This window comes from Ambystoma mexicanum, chromosome 13 (genome assembly GCF_040938575.1).
Source record: "Ambystoma mexicanum isolate Mex_15411 chromosome 13, UKY_AmexF1_1, whole genome shotgun sequence".
NCBI classification, from domain to species: Eukaryota; Metazoa; Chordata; class Amphibia; order Caudata; family Ambystomatidae; genus Ambystoma; species Ambystoma mexicanum.
The window spans coordinates 132120810-132137705 of record NC_090938.1 but is presented as its reverse complement, the minus strand read 5'-3'; the positions used below and the strand labels follow the sequence as shown (position 1 = coordinate 132137705).

The 16896-nt window shown below is 49.6% G+C and overlaps 1 protein-coding gene across 4 annotated transcripts in view; it reads right to left on the bottom strand.

Annotated features, from left to right (window-relative positions):
* SRPK1 (SRSF protein kinase 1) overlaps nucleotides 1-16896 on the bottom strand; it is a 936001-nt gene that overhangs the window by 513245 nt on the left and 405860 nt on the right. The gene's annotated exons all lie outside the window — the stretch shown is intronic.

Genomic DNA, 16896 nt, shown 5'->3' with positions numbered 1-16896 from the left:
TGAGAGACTAACTGAAACAACATTAACTGATGAGCGTATAGTAGCTGTGATCAACGTGGATTGGACTTTACTCCACCGTGAATGGGCTTTCTTTTTAGTCTGCTTTCTACACCTTTCTATATGATGAATGGAATAAACTGTGCTAACTTGGGCCAATAGGGCTGTTTGCGAAATCTCTGCCTTTTGTAAATGTGTATCGAAGGGAAAATATTTCAAAAAGTTTGTATAAACTAAATGAAATAAAAAAAAAAAAAGAAAGCTTACCAAGCGGCTCAGAGGCCAAGTGGCCCTGTGGAGAATCACTCCGGAACGGTGGCGGCATGAGGAAGGGTAAGAGGAAAACACCTTCATGCAGGGCTCATTGATGTGCTAGTATCCCGAGTGGTACCCAGCACCGCAAGACAGAGCAGTGTAACTTACCTGGCATATGGTGATCAGGAGGAGAAGCTTGATAAACCCTCCCAGAGCAGACACCATCGCTCCTAAGGTACGCAGAGAAGTATTGGAGTGTATCAACCCGAAGCAAGGAAGCCATCTTGAAACCCTGAAGTTAGGCAGTGAACCGAGATGCCGCCCCAGTGACCCGAAGCCCGACACAAAGAGGAAACTGGCAGAGCGGGAGACCCAGGTAGAGGAGAGGTTGTTCAAAGTGGCTGAATCGTAGTTGGCAAATTAATAAGAGTGAGAAGAAGTGCGGGACTCTTCATACTAGTCCCAGTTATAATGAATACTACCAGAAGAGTGTGAAGTATGAGACTCCTACTCGTGGCAACGAATACCAGGAGAAGAGGGGGAATAACCACAGGACTCTTCCTACTCGTCCCAAAAGTACAGAATTTTACCAGAATAATTAGTATAAACCCTATGTACAATAAAACAGATCAGGGGAAAACCAAGAGTTAATTACCGAGGAGCAAGACATACAGTTCTTGGAAACAGACGCATAACAGAGGCAAAGAGGTGCCCATAACTCAGAAGAGAAGCTTACATAGACCCAGAGAGAACAAGAATAGAATGTGGCGAAGTCCTACAGCAGAACTGAAGTAACTGATGAAGCGAATAGCGGAATGCCATTTGAAAATTTCATATTGACGCACAACATTTCTATAGGAAGATATTCTTCCGCTGCAAAACTCATTCTCCTGGCCCTTAGTTCTTTAGGTTTAGTGGTAGGTCAGAGCAGGATAGTTTTGGACTGAGGACAGACATTTATTTGGACTTTGGCACGGACAAGCACCCTAGTTTTAGTTGCGTTAAGTAGGGCAACCCTTAGGTTAAGGAACATTTGCCCTTTTTCATTTAAGTTTAATAAACCACTGTTAATACACTGTGAACCCTGGTCTGTCTCGTCCTGACTTGCCACATCATCCTGGCTACGAAGTTAGCAGTCACGAGTAGACTCTGTAAATGAGGATGATGGTAGAAAATGTGAGGGACAAGCAAAGAAGGGATGGTTAAGGTTCTGTCCATCTGTATGCAGTGAATGCTTGGAAATAGATTTTAGGAGCGATCAAAAGTGCGTGAGTAGATTCCAAAATGGCTGCCGACACGGAACAGACATGACGATGGCTGCTCCTCCACCCCAGTACGGCTATAGGTGGCATCCACCACCCGCGAAGGCTAGAAACTGAGGGAAAGTAGCGTAAATCCCCTGCAGCATAGAGTGACGAATGGGAAGGCAAGTTCATTCCCCCGAGAGGGATATATCCTCACACCCGACAACGTGGGAGGCAGAGACAGTCGGTGGCAAGGAGGAGCGGCCACCCACCTTCGGAGTACGGGAGAGGAGGGAGAGAGAAAAGCGCAGAAAGGGGCCTGGCATGGAATCGCGAACTAAGAGCCCTGGGGCCACGGCCAGCATCTGGCCCAAAAGGGTCATATTCAAACCGCAGGAGCGGCAAAACAAAAAGACCAGAGGAGAGACATCTGGAGGCCGCAGGGGGAGGGGAGCCAGGCAGATCCCCATTGCCGGCCGGCCCCACAAGCAGCAGTAGTGATGAAGGAGAGCAGCGGTCCACCAAAGAACAGGATGGGATAGCCGGGCGACAATCGGTCCCGCAGACCCCCGTGTGGCCCACAGAAAAGGCAGGTGTCGGGATCCCAAGGAAACAAACCCAAGGAATAGGAAAAGCGCAGCCACTCCAAGGGCAGTGCGGAAGCCACAGTGACGAGAGGGATTGGCAGTCCGGTAGAGATTGAGAGAGAGCGCTCCGGCTACATACACTGCGCCCACCGCCAGAGGGAAGCAGCATAGTGCGGGCCCCACGACCATCAAGGGGAAGCTGCAGAGAGCAGGCCGATCAACCCCAGCCCATCAGGAAGGAGGGGGCAGGAGAGCAGGCGAGAGGCGCCGAAGATTGGGAAGCACAAACGTAAGGAGAGGATCATGAAAGGGGAAGAGTAGAGGACCAACTGGAAGTGGCCCAGACTGCCGGGTGACGGGAAGCTCGATCAGGGAAGCGTACCTAGAACATAGGAGAAAGTCCTGAGGGGGAGCTCAGAGAAAACATCTGCTAGCACCCAAAACTACAAGGGTGGGGAGCCGCATGCTGAAGGCCCTATAGGGCAATGAAAGTTCCTGGGAAAACGAGGCAGACCTGAAGAAAGGGACAGGCTGGCACTCAAGGGGAGAGAGGAAGGGGCCTTACAGCAAGAACAGGGAGGTGTGGGGGGGGGGGCAGAGGGACCCGGGACAGTTCGCATAGACCTGGGCCTGACAGCACACAGAGGCACAGGACAGGTAACCTGCTGGAAATCAGAGGGGGGAGGCATCAACTAAGAACAGCATGGTAGAAGTGGTTGATTACCCCCAGGTGCGAGAAGGAGACGCCCCCCCTCGGCCACTGCCCACACAGCCCGGGTTTAAGCGCGGGGGGAGTCTCAGAGGGGAGAGCAAGCACATTCCCATGGCCCGAGTGCACACGAGAGAAGACAGAAGCCCAGGCAGGGGACCCTCCTGGTGCAGGGCAAACGCCAGACAACGAGCCGCGGCAGGAGTCAAGTGCACCACCAAAGAGGGGAGGAGGAGGGGATACCCCTAAGGGCGGAGGGGGGGCTTTAAGCCAGAAAGGGCGCAGTAAGCCAGTCAAATCAGTCCCTCAATTAGGATGCAAGGACCACTCGCCCAAAGACCGTGCCTGTCCCATGGCACACGTACCACGACTCCCAATGTCAACCAAGGCGAAAGGCAGAACAGGGAAGGGAGGCCCACCGGCAGCAGATACCCCGGGCACCCTTACAACCATGTGGACGGAGCTGGAACCAAGGGACCAAGCGGGCCAAGGGGAAGCGGACCGAGCAAAGGACCGGAGAGAGACAGAAGAGGAGGAACCCAGTACCCAGATAACAAAACAGGACTTCAAAAGGGGGAGATGCTCCTATTTCAGATGTCGCTGGCCAAGACCTTCCAAGAACAATTTTAGTTGATGAGACCAGATCTCAAAGCAGCACTGGGGGAGATGAGACAGGAGGCGAGTCCGCTTGGGGAAACGGAAAGGGGGCTACAGGAAGTGAAGGAGACTATGGACAATAGTGAGGCGATAGAGCACCTAAACACAGCAACACAAAATCTGGAATTACAACTGGAGGACTTGAACAGATCGAGGAGAGTCAACATAAGGATAAAGCGACTGCTGGAAACAATACATGAAGGTGCTAAGGGGAGAAGCACAACAAATGTTTGCTGACCTCCTGGAGGAGCAGCAACCGGAGTCAGTGGAACTAGACCAGATTCAGAGAGTAGGGCGGCTCAACAGGGACCCCCAATGCCAGACCGAGAGATGTTCTAGCAGCTTTTACGAGGTACGGACAAAAGGAAGCGGTACTGAGGGTGGCCAGGAGCAGGAACCGGCCCTATACAAGGGCCAAGAAATAGCATTGTTTCATAATCTAGCGAGCAGTGCCCCAACTAAATGAAGACTCATGAGCCCCATCCTGAGAGAACTGGCTAAGGACATCAGATACAGGTGGATCTTCCCATTTGGTCTCATGTTTGAATACGACAGTACAGAAAAGGGTCACCTCCCCTCAAGAAGCAGCAGATATACTTCACGTGGAACTGGAGGAGGGCCTGCCGAGGTGGGAATCCTCACATCCAGAGAGCATATTTAAATCCCGTCCTTGAGAATGGTCAGTAGTTGGGGAACGCAGCAGAAGGAAAACTACCCTCAGAGGGCTGGGTCTAAGAGGGGAAGGGGCGATGAGGAATATCGAGAGTTAGAGTTGATCCCAGACAATCTACACAAAGGTATGGAAGGGGGTGGTAGAACCGACACTGGGCAGGGGAACAGGGAGTACAAAACAGTGGAACCAGAAAGGGTTTAAGCACCTGGGGGGAGTGGGAGGGAAAGCTGGGCTCATTCCAAAGTTGGGGGGGGAGGGGGAATGAGGAGGGAATGGGGGCAGTAAGATGTCCGAGATTGGAACGGGGTATGAGCAAGTAGGATGGACGAGAAGGAAACGGAGCACACCTAGGACAAGAGAGGCAAGGAGGAAGCATGCCGAAGGGAAAAGGGAACTAAATTACAAGGGGAAAGGGATGGGCACTGGAGGGGACAGAACAAGTTCAAATGCATGACACCTAATGTGAGAGGGCTCGACACCCCTTCCAAAAGGAAACTCGAAAAATTCACGAAGGCATCAGGGCCGGAAGTCCTGGCCCTACAGGAAACCCATCTCCTAAAGCAAGATCAAGGGTGCCTTAAACTGGCAGGGTATACGCAGGGTTTCATAGCATTGGGCCCCACTAAGGCAGGGGAGTGGTGGCATTGGCATTTAAGAATAGTCTTGATTTCCGGGCACTGGAAATCATTAAGGATGCTGGGGGGAGATACTTAATAGTTAATGGGGGGTCATGGGGAGAGGACAACACAATAGAATCGGCATCTGCACCAAACTCGAGCCAAGAACAATTCCTGGAGATATTCTTAGGAAGGTGGTAGAAGCTGCCAAGGGATACATATCCTAATGGGGGATCTTAACCTGGCGTGGGACAGGAGGGCAGATAGAACCACGAGAAGGGTGGGGGGGGGGGGGGGGGGGGTTGTGGCAGTGGCCTCCTCGCAGATGTGAGACAGGTTCGAGAGACTGGGATTTAAGGATGTCTGGAGGACACTAGAGGGGGGAAGGGAGGGACATACCTTCCTTTCAGGAGTACATGGTACAAAATCCAGGCTAGATTACATCTGGGTTACAGCCCGCCTGCTAGGGAGAGTAGAGGGAGTGGAAGTGGGGCCCCTGGGGATTGCGGCCCACAAGGTGGTAACAATGAAGGTGAAAATCCCAAACCACAAACCTGGATTATGGAATTAAAAGCTCCAGGGGGAGATTTAGAGACTAGGTGAGGAGGGAGGAAATAGAGGATAAGATTAGGAGCTTCTTCGAGGAGAATAAGGGCACGAAAACTAGCGCCAACACAGTGGGATGCATTCAAGGACACTATAAGAAGGGGAATTCATAGCACATAAAACCCAATGAGAGGAAGACAAAGCTATTGGAAGACCAACTCATGAGGGAGGTGGAGGAGGCACGCCAAAAGGTGACCGAAGTCCCAACAAGAAAAGCACTGAGGGAGTATAGGGGGGCGGTGGGACAGTTGGAGCCATTGCGTACCAAAAAGGCAGAAAGCGCTATGCTATTCAAGAGGCAGAAATATTACGCCAAAGCAAATGAGGCAGACACCCTCTTCGCCAGATTACTGAGGGGAAACCCAAGAGCAATATACTATAGGGGCGGTGAGGGTTGAAGGGGGGACAGAGACTCACCCGAACCAAGGATATACAGCAGAGACTGGCCCGATATTATACATTTTTATACACATCACAGAATCTGCTAGCCCAGAAACAGGTAGACTTCCTAGAGACCATACAATTACCCACAATCCCCTTAGAGGAGAGGGAGACCTTGGGGCAGGAAATTACACCAGACTAAGTGCAAAGGTCAATCCTGGATCTACCCTGGAATAAAGCCCCGGGCCCTGATGGCTACACAGCCTCCTTCTATAAGACCTATGCTAATATATTAAGCCCACACCTAGCACAGCTGTTTAACACATTTAAAACCACGGGTGCCATTAGTGCAACAATGGAAGAAGCCAAAAGAAAACTCATTCCAAAACCCAAAAACGACCCCTTAGAATGTACTTCATATAGGCCCACTGCGCTCATTAACGTAGATGTTAAAATATACACGAAAATCCTGGCAAAAACGACTTGAAGCACTGCTCCCCACCTTGGTATACTCAGACCAGTCGGGTTTTGTGCTAAGTAGACAAACGGCGGACAATACGAGAGTGGCGCACTTGGTGGAAAAAGCTCAAAAAACGTCCACTTCAGCGGTGTTACTGGCATTAGATGCTGAGAAAGCGTTCAACCGGGTGGAGTGGACGATTCTATTTAAGGTAATGGAGAAAATAGGCCTGGGTGGTGAGTTCCTTAAAATGGTGCAAGCAAACTACAGGAGCCCTAAGGTGCGCCTGGCAGTGAACGGATCCATGTCTCGAGTGGTTGAACTAGGTAGAGGTACCAGGCAGGGGTGTCCTCTCTCCCCTCCTATATGCATTATACCTGGAACCCCTGCTTCAGGCAATAAGGGAGGAGGAGAAAATACAGGGAATCCGTTTTGCGGAAGTGCAACACAAAGCAGCAGAGTTTGCTGATGACATGCTCCGGTCCCTCACAGAGTCTAAGAACTCAATAGAAGCGTGTGGGGACCGATTGGTCAGACTCGGAGATATTGGGCCTGAAAATCAACTTGGGCAAATCGGAACTGATGAACATAACGATGGAGTGGAAAGTGCCAGAGGGCTGAAAACAGCGACCCCATTCCAGTGGAGCCCGGCAGGGATTAAATATAGGTGGATTAGAATCACCCCATCATTGTCAGGGTGGTATGCAGCAAATTACCCTCCCACACTGAGGGCAATCCGGAAGGATTACCAAAGATGGAAGAGTCGCACGGTCTCATTGACGGATAGGCTGGCAGGGGTAAAAATTATTACGCTGCCAAGGCTGCACTAAATCCTCCAGGTGACACCCCTGCGGTTGCCCTTGGAGTTCTTCAGGGAATTGGGGAAGGCAACTAAAGAGTTTGTATAAGAGGGAAAGAGGGCAAGGATAAGTTGCTGGCTCTCGACGAGACAGAGGCAGGGGAGGATTGGCATTTTCCAATTTTCATGGGGGACAGAGTGAAAACATGCAAGAATGCAAGCAGGACTTTGGAATAGGGGAGGAGGGAAAGACAGTTATTTTCAAATAAGGCACTGGGTGATGAGTGGGACAAACAAGCTGCTACCCAGCAGCGGACTCAATTCGAGAAATATCGAATGACAGGGCCAATGGCCCGATATCAGGGCTATACAAAATCTTAGACAAAGCCTCCCCCAGCAGAAATGGCCATATATGACCCACTGGGAGAAGATGCTAGGCAGAGAGGACTGGGAAAGGTTATGGAGGAAAATCCTGAAATGTGATGAGGGCAGCACAACTCCAGAAAGCCAGGTATAATACCTGTTTGGGTGGCATTACACGCCGGCACACCTCCATAGAATTTATCCTGAAGCCCACAAACTGCTGGAGGGGCTGCGGGGAAGAGGGTACGGCGGCACATATTTGGTGCGAGTGTTCAAAGATCAGCCATTTTGGAGGGAGGTTAGTCAAGCGCAGGCCCAAGATTTCGGAGAGGAGCAGGTAGATAACACTAAACACATCCTGCTGGGATTTAAAGAGACGGGGATAGACTAGAGGCCCTGGGAAAGTGAGAAAGCTAAGGTGATTCTATCAATAGCGGCAATGACCCTCATCGCCCAGAAGTGGAAGATCCCGGCAATCCCGACAGAACAAGAATGGCTTCGGAAATTATGGGAGTTGATCGCCCTAGAATGGGCTTCATACGCCATGAACAATAATCTCCAGAAAATTGCATCGGAATGGGGGAAAACGCTGACCTTCCTGAAAGGAAATGGTGCCCCCTAAGATTGAAATTATTGGACTTGAACGAACAAACATGGAAAGGCTCAAACTAAGAACGTGATATCCACCCTGCCGGAGAGGGTGGGGGGATGTGGGGGGAAGGGGAGGGGGCGGAGTTGAACTTGTTGTAAACCAACAAAGAGAAGTTTAAAAAAAGGAAAATGTGTGAATGTCCTTCACGAATATTCTAATCCAGCTGACCATATATAAATGCTTGCATGAAGTCTGAAATTACATGGTAAAATTTGTTTAGTATCATGAAACCTAATGTTTTATCTGAATTATTCACTAAACACTAGCTGATGACATGCATTACTTAACCAGACCATCCAGGATTTTGCGGCATGAAATGGCAAATTTTGTGGCACAAACCTTTATTTATTGCAGCATTTTGTGGGACATTTTGTATTATCTGGAGGGTGTAAGATTGCCACATTGTAGGAAAGAGGCAGAATGCAAGGCTAAAAGAGAGTCAGGGTGTCATTATTATGTATCTTTTGTATTCATTTAATAGGAAGAATCCCGGATGTGTCTGGCAGTTTTTTTTTGTTGTTTCGGCTACATTTTTGTTTTAATGTGCATGCCTATTTCATTGTATTAACTAAATTGATCATTATCAGTTGTAATGCTGAAACTTTTCCCCTTCTATGTTCTCCAATCCCCCAAACACCCACACACCTCTCTCACTAACACACACACAGCTCACCAACTCCCCATTACAACTTGCACTCCTGAACCTCTCACTCCATCATACAAATACTAACGTGCTATGTCACACTGTCAAGGCACAATTTGCACTTCCCCGCCCCTGCCAAACTCCAAATCATACTCCCAACTTGCACCTTACACTCTACAATTCCTCCCAAAATATACAGTCCTTCATTCTTTTATGCTGCTTCTGCATCTTGCATCCTTTCTCCCATTCTATCGCACTCTTCACTCATCTTTTTTCCCCAATCTACAGCTCACTGCCTCTTTCCGGCCAACCGCTTCCTCTCTGCTTTCTGGCTCACTGCTCCCCCCTGACCACACGCTCCATCTACTTTTTGTACCTCCGCTCGCTCTCAGATTTCTGGCCCACCGCATCTCTACTTCCTCTGCTCTCTTGTGCACTGCTTCCTCCTCTGACCCACTGCTCTCCCTCTGCTTTCTTGCCTATCACTTTAAATCTCACCCATCACTCTTCCTCTCTCTCTCCCTTTCATAGTGTGACCATTTTTTTTCTTAAATGTAGCCTTTGACCGTGACCCTCAAAAGGTGGGATCTTTTATGCCGAGGATATGCTATTTTTAGATAACCCATTTTTTGAAATTAGCAGATCACCTTATTCTCCAAGGCGACCTTCGCATTTCCACGAGGATGAGCTGTAGTGCAAATTGTGCGCTGGACAGCTGCCTTGAATAGGGTTCTGGGTTGTTTGACAGAAATGTAATTATTTGCGGCAGAATTGACCATAGTCAATTTTCCCACTAATAGATTTGCACTTCAGCCAAACAACCCAAAACGTACCCTTCACCACCAACCCACCCCCTCCCCTAGTTAACTGCTTGGTCGCTGCCTCTTCCCCTCCAACCCTGCGGTGTCAGATCAGTCCCTCTAATGCAGGACGGATCTGACGCCGCAGGGTCCCTTTAGTTGTTTTTCTTTCTTGTTTTCAGACCCCCCCCATTTTGAGAAAGCGGGGGACACCCTTGCAACCCCCAAGGCCAAAATACTGAACATAAGGAGCGGGTGACACCCCCGCAACCCTGACATGTTCCGTATTTATAAAAATTGATTGAATGGCACTGGCGAAATAGGTCAAATTGTACCATTCGATCGATTTTTTTGGCTGTCAAAATGGGTAGTACCTTTAATAGAAACGCTCTCCCGACAGTGTTCTGCAAGCTTCCAGTGCGTCCACTGTAAAATGTGACCCAAAAAATGCATTTCTATCCTGTTTGAGGAACAGAAATGCCAGCGACATAGCAGCGGTTCATACCTTAAAAAAAATGCATGACCGGGTCAAGAAAGACCCTGGGGGGTCATTATGAAGTTGCCGGTCCAGAAACAACGGTACCGGTAAACTTGACGCTACCCTTGTTTCCGGACCAGCAAACTACGAGTTCTGCGAGCGGGTGCCTTTCAGCCCGCCAGGTCTGACCTGGCAGGCGGAACAGCACCCGCTCGCAGACCTTGACGGATGCACCGGCAAAGTGTGCAACAGTGCCGGCGCATCCGTCCTCCCCATTGAGTCCAATGGGACACGATGGGTTTGGGGATTTTGTTTTTTCCAGCGCCTGGCCAGAGGGACTGCCAGAAAAAAAATTACTCCGGCGCCAGCCGTGCCGTTTTTACCGGCACGGCTACTGCCGGACTTGTAATGAGGCCCCCTGTCATGCAGTGGCAGCCCCAGGGCCCGTGCGCGTAGGGTCGCCCACAATTTATGCACATTTAAAAAAGTGCATCTTGCGTGGAAATTTAGGATGTGCTTTTAAATTTGCAGAAAAGCCCCTGATTTACTCAGTGGTGAAAAAGGCCATCTGAATGGGCGCACATATAAAATCGACAAGGGACACCTGAATGGGCACATTTTAATAAAATGTGCCCATTCAAGTGTCCCTTGTGGATTGGGCACCTCTTTTTTTTGGGTGCAAGTGTTGAGATGTATTTGTGCATTTCATTTCTTGGATTGATAAGTTTTGAGAATCTGGGACCCTGAGAAGTTCTCTTATTGTAATGTTTTTCAAAAACGGCCTTTGAGTCATTTTGCGCAAAACTGCCGTTTTCACAGCATTTTGTGGGATCGCAAAATCGCTATAAGCTGGAGGGTCTGCTTACCGTAAAAGCATTTCTGATGATTCTATCTGCTTAGATCCACACATGCTGCGCACATAGTCCGACACCCAGTGGTATCCGCGGAGTATTGCATCTGGTCTTTCAAGAAGCGGACGTCGACATGGGTGTGCCTGCAACACTATCCCTACATAACGTCCCTCCGATTGTATTTTTTCTGCCGTGCGGGAGCCTTATGACTATCGTGAGTACAGAGAAGAGAGAAAGTAGTAAGACGTCGATGTTCCTTCCATCCAAGCGGGGAGAAGGGTGGGTGCATGTGAATTTAAGCAGATACAATCATCAGAAATGCTTTTTACGGTAAGTAATGCATGTCTTCCGATGTTTGTTAATCTGCTTAGACTCACATGCTGTGTATAGACTAGCGAGATATACCCGAAGTTGGAGGTGGGTTGTGAGAAGGAACAGTAGTGAAAAGATGTCTTAGTACTGCCTGTCCCAACTGGGAATCAGACCTAGAATGAGTGTCTTTCGGCAATAGTGTTTTGTAAAGGTGTGAACAGAACTCCAGGTTGCCGCTTTGCAAATGGACTCAAGGGGAACATTTGCAATGAACGCTATGGAAGCCCCAGTGCCTCGAGTAGAATGTGCTCTAGGCTTGAATGGCAGTCCTCTCTAGGAGTGTAGCAGAGTGTGATGCATTTGACAATCCATCTAGAGATCGTGGATTTGGGGACCGCATCTCCTCTTCCTGCCACCACTGAAATGAAAAACTGATCAGTCTTTCTTAGTGGTCGAGTTCTTTCCATGTAGAACATGACTGCTCCGTGTACATCAAGTGTGTGCAGGCTTCTTCCTCCGATTCTTGAAGGGTTTTGAAAGAACGCTGGTAGTTCTATTGATTGGGTCACATGGAATTTAGAAATTAATTTAGGCACAAACCTAGGGTGAGTGCATAGAACCACCTTATCTTTGTGAACTGTTGCAAATGGATCTAGGACAGAGCGCTTGTAGTTCACACTCTCCTAATGGAGTTAATAGCTATTAAAAAAAGCAGTCTTCTATGTGAGATCTTTAAGACTCGCTCTGTGCATGGGCTCGAAGGGAGGCCCCAGAAGTCTAGTCAACACCACGTTTGGGTCCCATCCGGGAGCCGGGTTAGAAATGGGAGGGTGAATTCTTTCCACTCCCTCCATGAAAGCCTTAATGACTGGTATCTTCCACCACAACACTTTCTGTTGTGATGTAGTGTAGGCTGAAAGCGCAGCTAAGGTGAACCTTTCGAGAGTTAAAAAACCAGTCTGAGTCAAGTAAATGAGTTAAGTACAAATCAAAGTGTGGGAGAGCAGTTAATCGGGTTAATGCTCTGAGTTGCACCAGATGACAAACCGCTTCCACTTACTGGAATAGCAATATCGAGTGATCAGTTTTATGGCCTCCCTGAGAATGTCCATACATCTCAGAGGGAGCTGCAGGTGCCCAAACTCTAGGACTTCAGGAGCCAGGCCGCTAAGTTCAATGTCTGCGGGCATGGGTGAAGCGTCTCCCCTTTGTCTTGCAACAACTTGTTGTACGGGCAAGGCAGTTTCACTGGAGGAGATGGGGACATCTCCATCAGATGAGCGAACCAGGGTTGGCCCACCGGTATCATCGTGACTGGTTCCTGGTGCATCTTGTGCACTATTTTGGTGAGAAGGGGACTCCGGGGGAGCGAGGGGGTTTCAAGCGTAAACGAATTTCCCTGACCATGTTATCCAGAGTCCGTTCCCCTGTGAACGGTTCTGGGGGTATCTGGAGGCATAATCTTGGCATTGGGCAGTCTCCAGAGTTGCGAACAAGTCGATCTCTGGGAAGTCCCAAACAGCAAAAACGTTGGAGACAATGTCTTCGTGTAATCGCCATTTGTACTCCATGGGCAGTGGGAAATATCTGCTGAGTACGTCTGCTAGAAGATGAAGTTCCCCTGGAACATGTGATAACAGGAACATGTTGCGTTTGAGAGGCCACTTCCAAATGTTCTGTGACAGTTTGGACAGCCCTGGAGAGTGAGTCCCCCCCTGTTTGTTCAGATAGTACATGGCTGTGGTGCTGTCTGAGGATCAGGACCGTCTTTCCTTGCAGTTGTGTCTGGAAAGCTTTTAGTGCTTTGAACACTGCCAACAGTTCCAACAGGTTTATGTGGCTGGATGCCATGTCTGACGACCAAACTGTGTGCTGTTAGTTGAAGCAGGTGAGCTCCCCACCCTATGAGAGATGCTTCTGTAGTTAGAGTGGCTTACACTGCGGGGGTGGTGAAGAATAACCGCTTCAAGAGGTTCTCCCTCGACCACCACCGCAGCGAGAGAACGAGGGCTGGCAAGACAACCACTAGATCGTCCCATTGACCGCTGGCCTGACACCACTGGCTGTTGAGCCACTCTTGCATTGGATGCATGAGCAAGCGTGCGAGAGGAACCAAGTAAATACATGATGCCATCATTCCTAACAGTCGCATAGCCCTGCGTACTGTCACCTCTCGACTGGCTACATATTGAGGGATTTGAAACAGCATGTTTTGGACCCTCTCGTTGGAGGGGAAGACGAGGCCGCCCTTTGTTCGAATTACAGCCCCTAGGAACTGCTTGACCTGGCTGGGGTCTAGGCTGGATTTTTCTCATTGGTAGAGAAACCCAGACTGAACAAAAGATCTATCGTCTTTTGGGTATTTGACAGACAGGTTTCGTAAGAGTCCCCTGTTATGAACCAGATATCGAGGTAAGGATAGACCAGGATGAATTGCCTGCGCAGATATGCTATTGCCACCGCTAGTACCTTTGTAAATACCCTTGGTGCAGATGCTATGCCAAAGGATAGTACCTTGAACTGATCATGCTTGCTGCTGGCAACATTGAAATATGAAATTATGCATCGTTCATGTCCAGTGTAGCCATGTAATCCCCCTGTGATAGCAGGGGAATTACTTCCTGCAAAGTAACCATGCAGAACTTTTGTGGCTTTACAAATTTGTTCACTGGGCTCAGATCTAATAGAGCGCATGGTTGGATCCTTTTTAGGTACACTGAATAAATACCTCCTTTTACCTGTGACAGATGTATGACCTCTATGGCTTCTTTTTGTTGTAGTATCTCGACTTCCCGAAGTAGGATACAAAGATGGTCTGGTGTCAGTCATCTTGCTCGTGGAGGTCTGAATGTTGGGGACTGGTTGAACTCTATACAGTAACCGTGGGCCACGGTCTTTAGCACCCACTGGTCGGTAGTTATCCCCTCCCATGCCTGAAGGAACGATGTTAGCCGGCCCCCAACTGGTGAGACATGAGGGGACCTGAATCTTCGGGTCATTTTGAACCCGAGGCCGGGGAGCCTCTGGGGTAGAGTTCCGGCCCCTTCCTTTTCCACGACTCTGACCCCTCTGGGGATAAGGGGTGGTGTTTCTGCTGGTTCTCTGTGGAGAGGACCAATTGTTTCCCGAGGAGTACTGATGTTGAGGGAAGCGTTTGCCACGAAAAAGCCATCTGGACCCAGATCGTCTTGTACAGGGTCTTTGTGTAATTTGGTGTAGCGTTTTCAGGGTGTCATGCTCCTTTTTGCAGTCTCCAGGGCCGGGTCGACCGCTTTTCCAAACAGGTTGGATTCTTCCAAGGGTTTATTTATAAGTGACGCTTGCGTCTCTGGCTTGAACCCAGAGTTCTTTAGCCACACGTGTCTCTTCAAGAGTGTGCCCTGAGCCAGAGATCGACCAGCTGTTTCGGCAGAATACAAAGTGTTTTTAAGTACGATTTGGTTCACTTGTCTGCCCTCAGTCACTGTGGCCAAGAGACGAGTTTGTAGTGGTTCGGGAACCTCCTGTAGGCCTTCTTGTAGGCAAGGGCCACTGAGCGTCCGCATAGCTGGCCAATAAGGTGGTATTGTTGGCAATACGTGTTGAAAAAGCTGCTGCTGCCGTGACCCTCTTCCCAAGGGCGTAAAGTTTTTTACCTTCTTTATCAGGTTGTGCCTCGCCAGTTGACAGAGGGACCCCTGCCCCTTTTCTTGTAGTGGTCACCACCAGACAGTCTGGGGTGGAGTGACTTCTGATATAAAGGGGGTCTGAGGGAGAAGGACGAAAGCTTTTCTATCCTCGGATTCACACCTATTGTAAAAGCAGGTGTTGATAAGGAGGGAGCCAGATGTTTTTTTAATTGAATTGATGAGGAATAGCCGGGCTGGCCGGTGGCTTCTCTTTGAGGATGTCCTTCACAAAATCAGATTCAGGGACAGTTTCATCTGGCGATTTTGAAGTGTTCAGCTGCTTTGCGCAACAAGACGTTTAACATCAATTGATCATCCACTGGCGAGGGTTGTCTAGTAGAGTGGTCTGGGGGGGGGGGAATCCAAACACATGGCATCAGGACCTTGTGAGGGATCTGGAGAGTGCCATGGCTGAGGGTCACCCATATCTGGGTTGTCCCCCCCACCCCTTCATGGGCTCATGCATGTCCTCAGGATTGGTGAATTGATCCTAATCCTGAGTGTCTGCAGGAATCTCCTCCTCGTGAGGTCATAGGTGTATATATCCTCTGAGAGGGGTCAAAGAGTTGAGACTTTAGCTACAGTGTCCAAAGGGCTCTCATCCTGTGGTCTTCTAGGCGTGGGTTGCTCTGAACTGTTAACAAACCTGTCCAGCCTTTCCATAAAATTTTCAAACATCTCTCTAGTCCACACAGAAGGCCTAGAATGGTCTAGAGGTGGCAAAGGATCTTGAAAACGCTCTGTCGTAAAACGTCGAGATTTTTGTCTCAATGTCGAAGACATCGTTTCCTCGCAGTCCGAGACTCCTTTTCGGCTTAGGGGAGGGATCCAGTACTCCCCTTAGGCTATCCTTGGATTTCGACGGATCCTTGGGCTTTTCCGTAGGCCTCAGAGAAATCTCTTGACTGCTGTTTGAGAGTCAGTGGAAATAATTCTCGCTATGCTGTCAGCAACACCTTGCGCAGACTGAGGCGTGTAGCCTCGGCCTGCGATTGTGAAGGAGTCTTTCGGCAGAGCTGGGGCCTTGTCTTCGGCGGATGCCTTCTTTGGCGGTGCCGAGGCTTGTCTTTGGCAAACGTCTTCTTCGGCGGAGCCGGAACCCTGTCATCGCCAGATGCCTTCTTGCGATGCGTCTCGACGGACACCGGGATATTAGAGATAGCGCCCTTAGTCTTTGATGGCCCGGTCGCTAGGCGTATATGCGGCTGCAGGACGGCTGGCGATCCCGACGGTCGGCGGGTGCCGCCAGAACTTTCGGTGTACCCGTTGGCACAGAGGTCTTCTTCGACTTGGTCAAAGGTTGACTTGGGGTTGTGTGCTTGGTGCTATGTAAATGGTTGCCTTTGTCGCCGCGGTGGACATTCCCCTTAGCAGTCACATTCGGTGGCTGCGGCAGCGGGAGATAATGCTGCCTTCGACATCCCGTAGGCCGCCCACGGCTTGCCTTTGCGCTCCTTTAATGTCTTCGGACGGAGGAGCTTACAAGCCGCGCAATCCACTTTGTTGTGATCGAGGGGCAAGCAACTGTTACACCGTTTATGCTCATCTCTCTAAGGAAACTTGCCTTTGCAAATGGGGCAAAATCTAAATTGAGTCCTCTCCAAAGCTGAGGATGGGTAGAGTGACGAAGACCAAAAGGGAAAGAGGAAGGAAAGGGAAAGGCATTCTCAAATTGTACAGAAATGCCCCTCCTCCCCCAACCCCACTCCCTCTACTGTGTAGGACGGCGGAAGGCCCGGCCACGTGGTCGTCAGCGCCGACCGGATCACAGTCGGTCGAAATTCTCAAGATTCAAGTTTTCGGCAGAGATCTGGAACAGCCGTCGAAATAAGGGATGGGTAGGGTAATCTTAAGTATTTGATGTAAACTATTCGACCAAAGGTCGAAGGCACAATAGGCAATGTCTCTGATGAGCTCCGCATAAAGCGACCAGTATGCTGGGTGGAAAAAACCATCTGAGGGACCTCGACCCACGAGGGATCTTGGGTACACTACACGTCACGTAGGGATAGTGTTACAGGCACACCCATGTGGACGTCCCCTTTCGATTCTCGAAAGACAAGATGCAATACTCCACGGTTACCACTGGATGTCGGGCTATATGCACAGCATGTGATTCTAAGCAGATTAACAAACATCAGAAA